Raw genomic sequence first — 10,931 nt, 5'->3', positions numbered from 1 at the left:
TATATAGCTAAACAGCAACTCCCGATTGGGATCGAACACATCCATATATATATAGCTCAAAAACAACTCCCGATACTGGAACACCAACAGCCACAACCACACATTGTAATTGAACACTTCCCTCGACTCCAACACACAACACATACACTAAAAACAAAATAAAATAAAAACTTACCACAACAAAGTTCCGGCGCCACAACCTAGGTCAGCCACCACAATCTCACTCACTCTCACACACACACACACACACACACACACACACACACACACACACACACAAATCCACAAACCAACGAAAAAATACCCCCCCCCCCCCCCAACTTACCCCTGTACTTAATAAACTCAGAGCGTACTTCACGACAAAACGAAAACCAATCAAGCACACTCCTCTCACTCACACCAGTCTCATGCGTGCAGAAACTATGTGAGGATCTACAACAGAAATAATACATCATCAGTACAATCTCGCGCATGCCCCACCTAGACTTCTCGAACCAGGAACCGCGCCATATGGAATGCCAAATGCCATCCTTTCGGCAGTGCCACATATAACTGTCCCTGGTCCGAGACGCTGGAACTTTAGCCAATCTCATTTCTTGCCCACAAATAGAGCACTTCACGATCTCAGCTAACAAACCAAAAATCTGTAAAAAAGCTCCAACAAAGTATTGCCCATCATTGCATGCAGGCGAGTGCTGTTGATCTTATCCTTCATATCCGTACCTGACCAAAAACAACAACCAATTAATTTACTCAAATTAACACACGACCTACAGCGAACAGCACTACATTAACTTTCACACAAAACTACTAAATCGTTAGCTCAATGAAACGAATTCCGCTAGAAACACAGTCGACACTCGAATAATTCAGTGCAATGAGCAAGACCAAACTGAGCCCATTACACCAGACAAATTAAAGCCCTGAACACACCACCAGAGGGCACAACAAACCATAGCAGAACGACATCTACAAACACGCCACACTCAAAAACCGAACTCCGCGCTGTCATGACGTCACACACCACAACAGCCTCATGTCACGGGTCAAAGCCGACGGGTGGGATTGGACATTTCGGTCAACCCGAATATATTATAAGTGATTCAATACGCCTTGACTCAATTTAATATTACATTTTCTAGGAATTTGCCTAGGTCTGCAGTTAATGATATTTGTCCGTAGTTTTTTAATTTCAATGATTTTTAAGAGGTAGGAAAATGCTCCATGGCACAGGCAGATATTTATTAGGTGGGTCAAAGATTTGACTAATAATTAGTCAAATCTACAGGAACACAGACGGAAATTATTTCCGTCTGTGTTCCTGTAGCAGCTTAGGTCAAATGTCGTTTCAGCTACAAGACATTTTAGCTTGAAGTTTTGGGATGATTGGTAGGAGGTCCCCCTCAGTAATGTCATGGATCAAAAAAGATTGACTAGTGTTTTTAAATACTGCATTTGTGTCAACTGTACTGAACTTATGTATTAATTCCTGACACACTTCTTTTGGGTCATTTGTAGTAAATGATCCTTTTCTGTTCATGACACTGCTTTTTTTCCCAGGTACTTTACACAGTTTGTAATTTGTATAAAGATACTGTAATTCAGTACCTCTAAAGTATACATAACACCCTTTCATGTTCTCTCTCAGTTCAATGATTTTAAGAGGGAGATTCCCTGCTTCATAATTGATGTTTTCCTTCATTAATTTTACTATGGGGCACACTTTATTTAAAGTTCCATTGAATAACTTAATAAATTATTCTATTTATCATACACATCAGATAAAAGTTACCTACAGGAAAGTTGCAGAGAGGTAGATGCACAAATATCAAAAGCTAAGGTGTCATGGCAGTACGTTGAAACATGGGCACATTAAATAGAATGGCCGTTGAAGGAAAATGAACTTAAAGACAATATTATTGAAAAAAAGATGAAGTAGATGAGGATGGGATGGGGTATACAATAAAGCACTGAATGACCAAAGTCAAAACAAAGACACTGGTTAGACAACATTGCCTCAGACTCATTGACATTCTTGAGATAGCGTTCAGCAGAGATGCCACAGATCACCATCTATTCCACTTTACAGAGCAGACAAGCCGACAAACCCCAAATTCTGTGAAAAGTCATGGACGGCCAGTCATTTGGTGCCTATGGTCATTTCACTGTCCTTAGACTTCTTTCCGTAGATGCTCATGACAACAGCACATGAACATTCCACCAGATTCACCATTTTCGAGGTACTCGTTCACAAGCTCTGCATAGTAATAATCTGCCCTTTGTGAAAGTCACTTATTTCAATGGATTTCACAATTTGCAGCATGTATCTTTGCTTGGGTGAACCCCATCCGTGTCTGTTCAGCTTACATATTTTCGTTATCACGTCACATGCCTGCAATGCCACCAGGCAGCATCCAACGTTGCAGAGGGCAGTGGTCATAATGTTTTTGCTTAGCAGTGTATGAGGCAGACGAAATACCCTTAGTCTTCAAAAGGCATATAATAATACCAATTCCAAAAAAGGTAGGTGCTGACAGGTGCAAAGATTGCTGAACTAACAATGTAATAACTCATTGTGGCAAAAATACTGACATGAATTATTTACAGATGAATAGATAAACTGGTAGAGGCCGACCTCTGAGAAGATCAGTTTGGATTCTGCAGAAATGTGAGACAACACAAGACAGTACAGATCCTACAACTTTTCTTAGAAGAAACGTTAAGGAAAGGCAAACTTCCATTTATTGCATTGGTAGATTAAGAGAAAGCTCTCGCCAATTCATGGAGTGAAAGGTTATTTACAATTTATACAGAAACAGGACAGTTGTTATATGAGAAAATGCAAATGAAAAGGAAGCTGTCGTTGAGAATGCAGTGAGACAGAATTACAGCCTCTCCTCACTGTTATTCCGTCTGTATACTGACAAAGTAGTAAAATTGGAACGGGAATTAGCCTACAGGTTTAGGGAGAAGAAATTGAGGCTTTGAGATTTTCTTAGGGCTCTGTTATTTTGTCATGACACAACAAATATTTTGGAAGAACACTTGAACAGAGTGAGTAGTGCCCTGAAAGCAGATTATAAGATTGAAATCATCATGTATAAAACAAGTGTGATGAAATGGCATCAGAGTAAATCAGGCAACATCTAGGGATTTAGATTAGGAAATCAGACACTGAATGTAGTAAATGACTATTGCTATTTGAGGAGCAAAATACCGAAGATGGCTGAGGCAGAGAGAATATAAAATGTACACTGGTAGTAAAAAGAAAACCATTCTGATAAGAAGATATGTTCACATAAAATATAAATTTAAATGTTAGGAACTCTGTTCTTAAGATATTTGTATTAAGTGTAGCTTCGTGTGGTAGTTCAATATGAACAGTAAGCAGTTCAGGCAAGACGATAATAGAAGTTTTTGAAATACAGTGCTCAGAAGAATGCTGAAGATTTGATGGCTGTAAAAAGTAACTACTGAAAGGGCACTAAATCCATTTGGTGAAACAGAAGTTTATGGCGCATCCTGACTAAAAGAAGGGTTCACCTGACAGGACACGTCCCGAGTCGTCATGAAATTTGGTGGCTTAACGTAGTGAAATTGGAAGGTAACAAACTGTAGAGGGAGACAAGCCGCTGATACAGTAAGCAGGTTCCAATGGATGCCGGTTGCAGTAGTTGTACAGAGGCAGAGAGATCAGACTAGCATGGGAACCTGCATCACACTAGTTTTCCCACTAAAAACTACGAGAACACTATAGTAAAGCGCCGGTAACCGAGGGAAAAAAGCTGTGGCCTACAGCTATTGCCGGGATCTACGTGTCCGCTCTGAAGAGACATTACAACACACACGCAGGATATCCAATAAATAACAAATCAACTCTTATTAAGTGCAAACAAATTTGGTTCTTTTTGTTTCCAACTAGTTTTAAAAGTAACCTATATTTGACACGGACACTTAGGGCAAGTTATTTCCCGTAGTCGACGGCAACGCTACATGATTTCTTTGACCAGAAACGGTTATCTAAAATATTACTAATTGCATACATTTCGATCTTCAAAATAGAGACTGTACATGTCACAATTTCAAGTCGTAAACATTACTTTCAGGCACAAGCACACACACTTGCACTATTAAGTTATCATCAACATATGTTTCTTCTTTTTTCTTCTTCAAAAACTTGTCGCTTGGTCAAAATATGTTTTTCATCCCGTTCAAGAGCAAACAGGAACAATTTTTTTTATGTACACTGATATCTTTATCTTCGACATATAATGCCACCCACAGAGACTGCGGGTGCCGCCATATTGCCTAAAGGTGGAGTTAGAAAGCGGATGTGGTGTGACAAAAGTTGTCATCTCGTAGAGTTTACTTGAAGCAAAGTGGAATAGTGTTCGCAACAAAATGATCATTGATATTCAACTATGTGGCTACATTTTAGGAGTTGAAAGTGAAACTGCATCGAATCAGTGAATTTAGTAAGTAATGGGGATTGTGATCGCCCATACGATTTAAGCGTGTAATGGCGTGAACTAAAAAATGCTTATTTTGGCGAGTGAAAGAGGTCACAGTTAATTCAAACCTGAGTTTTCGACCGTCCTCAAACGGTGTGTATACATATGCGGTTGTCAGAAGTTGCCCTTTTAGTGTCTGTAGATTTTTTAATCAAACGTCTCATGTCCTTGTAAGGTAAAATTGTGGGTTAATGGTAAAGACCTTCTGGACAAGTATGTGTCATGATCCTAACATGAAGTAGCTTAAGAAAATGTACACCTTAGGTACTCCAGAGTTAATAAAGTTGAATGTATTTGACACTGTGATTGGAGTAAAATGCTGCACACTTGACATTTCATTGAGTAAGCCACTCCTAGTGTAAGGCTTCAGATTTTTTAAGTAGTATCATACATCTGCGAGTAAGTCTTGTTTCGTATTTCGCACCCTGACTGTATTCAGAATTTTGCACCAGTTATTACGGAATTGATATAGATACCACTGTTCTTGGTACATCTCTACTGTGGTGTCAACTATATAGAAGTTAACTGAACTTGCAACTGAGATGAAAGCAAATGTTTATTTTAATAGTGTGTATATAGTACACTAACCAGTGTTTAGTAAAGGCACCTACTAATAATCGTATGCATTGTGGTATGTGAAAAGAAGGGTTTTAGGAAACACCTTGATAATAACTGTGTCAACAAGGTTTTAGAAAATCGTGCAGTAATATGTGATTGGTATCATGATGTGGTTGCTGTGACATTAAGCAATATCAATAAGTTATGCAAGCAATATTTGTTTTCCAAAATATGAACTATAAGTAAATAGATAGCAGTCTATGTGACGGTGTTCTGCATGTGTTTTCATGTGACACACACATTTTATTTTAGTTGTTTGGGCTGTGAACTCAAATGCACAAAAACAAAACCGTACTACTATTCATAGTTATCAGTAATGACATATAATGTCCTGGTTGTATTAGTTTACCGAATTCTCTGAAGTGAAGCAGATGTTTGAAAATATTAAAGCTAAGTGTTTGAGGTGTTGTTATGTATCTCATGGTCTCTGTATGTGGCAATAACAATCAATGCACTGTGCTAGGTATGTGAAGTGTTGCTACTTTCATTGATTAAATATCCTTACAAATTTTCTTAGCCTACATGCTACTACAGTCACTTACTTCATCATTATTTACTTCACTTCCAGTTACTGACTGAGGTTGTGCAGTGATTAGCACACTGGACTCGCATTCGGGAGGACGACGGTTCAATCTCGTGTCCGGCCATCCTGATTTAGGTTTCCTATGATTTCCCTAAATCGCTCCAGGCAAATGCCGGGATGGTTCCTTTGAAAGGGCACCGTCGACTTCGTTCCCCCTCCTTCCCTAATCCAATGAGACCGATGACCTCGCTGTTTGGCCTCTTCCCCCAAACAAGCCAATCCAATCACTTCCGGTTAATAATGTAACTGGTAACTCTTCAGCTGTTCATTTAAGAGCTTCATTCATTATACACATTCATTATTGCTGGACATAAATGTATTTCAACAGTGCAGCTGGAAATAAGACTGCAGATTATGTGATACTCTTTGGAAGTGAGCAGAAACTCAGTTGATCTCACCTTCTTTGAAACAGGTTAAACATAACTGGTATGTGACACTTTTTATCCACTTTTCGTTGAGGAGAAAAGTAAGAATGTAGCTGTGTACACGTTGAAGGCTGGCCCTAAGTTATCCCAAGTTGCAAGGGGAATCCTCAACCTGTTATCGTCTGCCCGAGGCTGAATGATGATTTTCTAAAATGTCAAGAAGGACCCTGCACATGCTGTCCTCCCCCTCCCGATAAAAAGAATCCAGTAGTATTATCTCCACCAAGAAAAAACAAACATATGATATGAAGTGGCTTTAAAAGGGACAATCTTTAGCAATTAAGTCTATTTCAAAGCGTAAACTAAATACTTCTGAGAGCAGCAGCAGCAAAACTTAAGGATCTGACGTAATGTGTCAAAACAGGTGACTGTGTGAGAATATCGTAAACATTAATGCGGTTGGTTGAGCAATGAAACTGCATATCACAATGCCTGAACCAAATACTAAAGAGGACTAGGATGCACATTAACGGTTTCTGTGTAGTAGACAGTTTGTATAGAATAAGAAGAAGAAGAAGAAGAAATCTCTTACAGGGACATTGGAGATGTCTTGTTATTACAATTTAAGAACAACAGGCATGTAAATAGTTACAGGTGTAGCATGACAAGGAGGCGACAGGTATCGATCACGACCTTATAGTACCAACCATCCTGGCATTTGCCTGAAGTGATTTAGGGAAACCATGGAAAACTTAAATTAGGATGGCCATGCTGTTTACAACAGTGCTATCTCATTTAGTTTAAATGTACAGTATTGTTTTACAGGTAAGTTATTTAGTAATGTGAAAGACTAACACTATACTGTTCATTTCTCATTCCCAGTCACTGCGCACAACACACACTGCATGCACATTGTTACATAACATTACACCCATCATCACCAGATGTCAGGACAATTTTGTGTCCCACAACTTCTACATCTACATCTTTTCTCTGCAAACCACCGAGAGGTGTATGGTAGAGGGTACATCCCATTGAACCATTTAACAGGGTTTCTTCCTGTTCCATTCACATATGGAGTGCGGGAAGAATGATTAACTGCCTCTGTGCTTGCAGTAATAGCTTTAATTTTATCCTCACGATTCCTAGAGTAATCATTTAAAGCTGGCTCTTGAAACTTTGTTAATATACTTTCTTGGGATAGTTAACATTTATCTTAAAGAGTCTTCCACTTCTGTTCCTTAGGTATCTCTGTGACACTCTCCCATGACGTAAACAAACCTGTGACCATTCGTGCTGCCCTTCTCTGCATATGTTCAATATCCCCTGTTAGTCCTATCTCGCATGGATCCCAAACAGTTGAGTAATAAGAACAGGTCACACGAGTGGTTTGTAAGCAATCTCCTTTGCAGACTAATTGCACTTCCCCAGTATTTTACCAATAAACTAAAGTCTACCACCTGCTTTAATCACAATTGAATCTATGTGCTCATTCCATTTCATATCCCTTTAAAACTGTTACACCCGGGAATTTATATGAGATGGCCAATTCCAACAGTGACCCATTCATATAATAGTCACAGGGTAGTGCATTTTTCCATTTTGTGAAGTGAACAATTTTTATTTCTGAACATTGAAAGCAAGTTGCTGATCTTTTCAACACTTTGAAATCTTATCGAGATCTGACTGAATATTTATAAAGCTTCTTTCAGATAGTACTACATTATAGATAACTGCTTGTTCTGCGAAAAGCCTGATTTTTACTGTTAATATTGTCTGCGAGATCATTAATGTACTATGTGAACAGCAAGGGTCCCAACACACTTCCCTGGAGCACACTCGAAATTATTTGTCCCTCTGACAATGACTCTCCATCCAAGATAACATGCTGTGTCCTGCCTACCAAAAAGTTCTTAGTCCAGTCACAAATTTTGCTTGATATCCCTTATGATTGAAATTTGACAATAAGTGTAGGTCGGGTACTGAGTTGAGTGCTTTTCAGAAACCAAGAAAAACTGCATCTACATAATTGCCTCAATCCAAAGCTTCAAGTTGTCGTATGAGAAAAGTTTCACATGATCAATGTTTTTGGCATGGAGGTGGTCATTCTGCTAGAGATACCTCATTATGTTCAAACTCAGAATATGTTCTAAAATTCTGCAACAAATCGATGTCAACAATATTGGATGGTAGTTTTGTGGATCACTTCTACTATCCTTCTTATGACGGGTGTGACCTGTGCCTTTTTCCGAGAACTGGGCACAGTTTTTTGTTTGAGGGATCTAGGATAGACTGTAGTTAGAAGAGGGGCTAACTCAGCCACAAATTTAGTATAGAATCTGACGGGTTCCATCAGTGCGTGGAGCTTTGTTCATTTTTAACGATTTCAGTTGTTCCTTGACACCACTGACACTAGTACTTATTCATATTTTCAATAGACCGAGAATTAAATTGGGGCAATTCTCGTGGGTTTTCCATTGTAAAGGAACATTTGAAAATGGAGTTATGCATTTCAGCTTTTGCTTTTCGCCCCCATTATCAGTTTCTGTCTGATTCACTAGGGTCTGGATGCGAACTTTGGTGCCACAAACAGTCTTTACATATGACCAGAATTTCTTTGAGTTTTGTGAAATATCTGTTGCAGTAGTTGTTGAAACCATCACATATTGCTTTCTTGGCAGCCAAACACATTCATTCAGCATCTCTCTATCTATAACCCTATGCTTTTACACATATTATGCTGTAATCCCTGTTTCTTTAGAAGTTTCTTTACAGTCATTCTGTACCATTGAGGTTCCCTTCCATTGTGAACTGTTCTACTGGGTACATGCCTCTCCAGTGCTTTGTCAGTTATGCTTTTAAACTTGAGCCAGAGTTCCTCTACATGCTCATGCCCTGTGGTGAAAGTTTCAAGTGCCTCATTGAGGAATGACACTACTGATTTTTTTTGTCTAGATTACTGAACATATACATTTTTCAGCTTGTTTTAGTTATCCTTTTTATTTTGGTAATCGTTGTTGCCACAACCACGTCATGATCACTGATACCAGTTTCCACGTGGACATCCTCAAAGAGGTCAGGTCTTACTTGCTGCCAGTAGATCCATTATATTTCCATAATGAGTGGGGTTCCCAACTATATGTTCTAGATAGTTTTCAGAGAAGGCGTTTAGTAATGTTCAAGGATGTCTCATCATGCCCACCACTAACAAAACTGTAATTTTCCCAGTTGATTGTTGGATGCTTAAAGGCTGCACTGATAATTACAGTGAGATTGGAGAACTTAAGTACAAGTCAACTGAGGTTTCCTCTAAAACTTTCAGTTTCATCAGGAGATGAATCTGGTGAGTGATAAAATTATCCAGTTTCATTTTATGCCCACCCCTGTTACTGAATCTTGCCCAAACAATAATTTCACATGCAGCTTCAATTTATACCTCAGTGAGTTTGAGTTTCTTGTCCGCTGTGACAATACACCACCTCTATATCCCATTTGCCTTTCCTTTCGTTATACACTTAAATTTTCCCCTAAAGTCTTATTGCTATCAATTTTATGTTTCAAGCAGCTTCCTGTATCTAGTGAGCTTCATTGCTTTTCACGAGTGCTTCAGACATTGGTACTTTATTGCAAATGCTTCGGCAGTTTGCCATTAGGAATTTAATACTCTCACCTGTTGAGGGATTTCTTTTGATCGTGCAGAGATACTTCCGGGTTTTCTGTAGCTGTCATTATCTTGATTGGATGGAGAGTCGCCTAATCTAAAAGAAACCTTGTGTGCACCCCATACACAGTCAGCTAGCTGGGTAGCAGCGTCTGACATTTAGTGTGCACCTGACCTATTTAGGGGAATCCTACAGTTCTCAACCCTATGGCGCAAGTCCAGGAAGTCGCAGCTTAGCTTGTCATTGAAACTTTGAAGTATCTGGTTCAGTCCTTCCACTCAACTTGGAACCAAAGGACCGTAATCAGCTCTAGGGACAATACTGCAAATTGTGAGCTTCGTTGAAACTCCACACACAAGGCCTGTCTTCTCAACATTCTCTGCCAGTCACTTGAATGACCTTGGAGCCCAGACAACAGGCACCATTTGTTCCAATGTGCCCCACAATCTGCAAGTGCTTGCACCCTGTCCCCTCAGCTGAATGTCCTACATGGTTTTTAACTTCCAAGGTGTTCGCCTTCGATCTTGATGGTGCAAATATTTTTGATCACTGTGATATGCCATTTTTCATTCGATGTTCATGGTACTAGTTAATAGTTTGTTTCGAACATTCCTTGAAGGTCAACGATGTCCATTTTGTGAAGTGTAATCCTTATGTGCCATAGCAGGTTGATCTCTGCGCTCCCAGACACTCATTTTTGTCACGATCTTGATGCACAAGGTAAGTCATGAGCAGCTTATTTTTTTTTTTTTCATGATATAATTGTTAACACAGCAGTTTCAAATGAGCCTTACTAAAGATTGAATTTGTGACCTTGCACACAGGGTATTCCTTATTAGATTGTAGTTTATAAGTTGTAGTCTTCCATACGTTCTTACAACTACATGTACATCTATACACTGCAAACCACTGTGAGGTGCATGGCAGAGGGTCATGGTGTACCAGTTATCAGGGTTTCTTACCATTCCATTCACTTATGGAACGCGGGAAGAATGATTGTTTGAATGCATCTGTGCGTGCAGTAATTTTTCTAATCTTATTCTTGTGATCCCTATATGAGTTATATATGGGGGGTTTCTGAGGTTACCATTAATATTGTCTGCGAGGTCATTAATATACAACATGAACAACAAGGGCCCCAACACCCCTTCCAGAGGTACACCTGAAGTTACTTGTACATCTGACGATGATT

At 39.2% G+C, this 10,931-nt stretch overlaps 1 protein-coding gene across 2 annotated transcripts in view; it reads left to right on the top strand.

Moving 5' to 3' along the window:
* The first annotated feature begins 4,303 nt into the window (after nucleotides 1-4,303).
* Nucleotides 4,304-10,931, top strand: part of LOC126473899 (WAS/WASL-interacting protein family member 2-like) — a 76,923-nt gene continuing 70,295 nt past the window's right edge. The window contains exon 1 of one of the 2 annotated variants that reach the window (XM_050101242.1): nucleotides 4,304-4,475. The gene's annotated coding sequence lies outside the window, so the exon portion shown is untranslated. Of the gene's footprint in view, nucleotides 4,605-10,931 lie in introns of both variants that reach the window. The other variant, XM_050101243.1, reaches the window with a different exon arrangement.

Source organism: Schistocerca serialis, chromosome 4 (assembly GCF_023864345.2).
Source record: "Schistocerca serialis cubense isolate TAMUIC-IGC-003099 chromosome 4, iqSchSeri2.2, whole genome shotgun sequence".
Taxonomy (NCBI): Eukaryota; Metazoa; Arthropoda; class Insecta; order Orthoptera; family Acrididae; genus Schistocerca; species Schistocerca serialis.
Note: the sequence above shows the minus strand (reverse complement) of the source record. Positions and strands in the feature narration are given on the sequence as shown.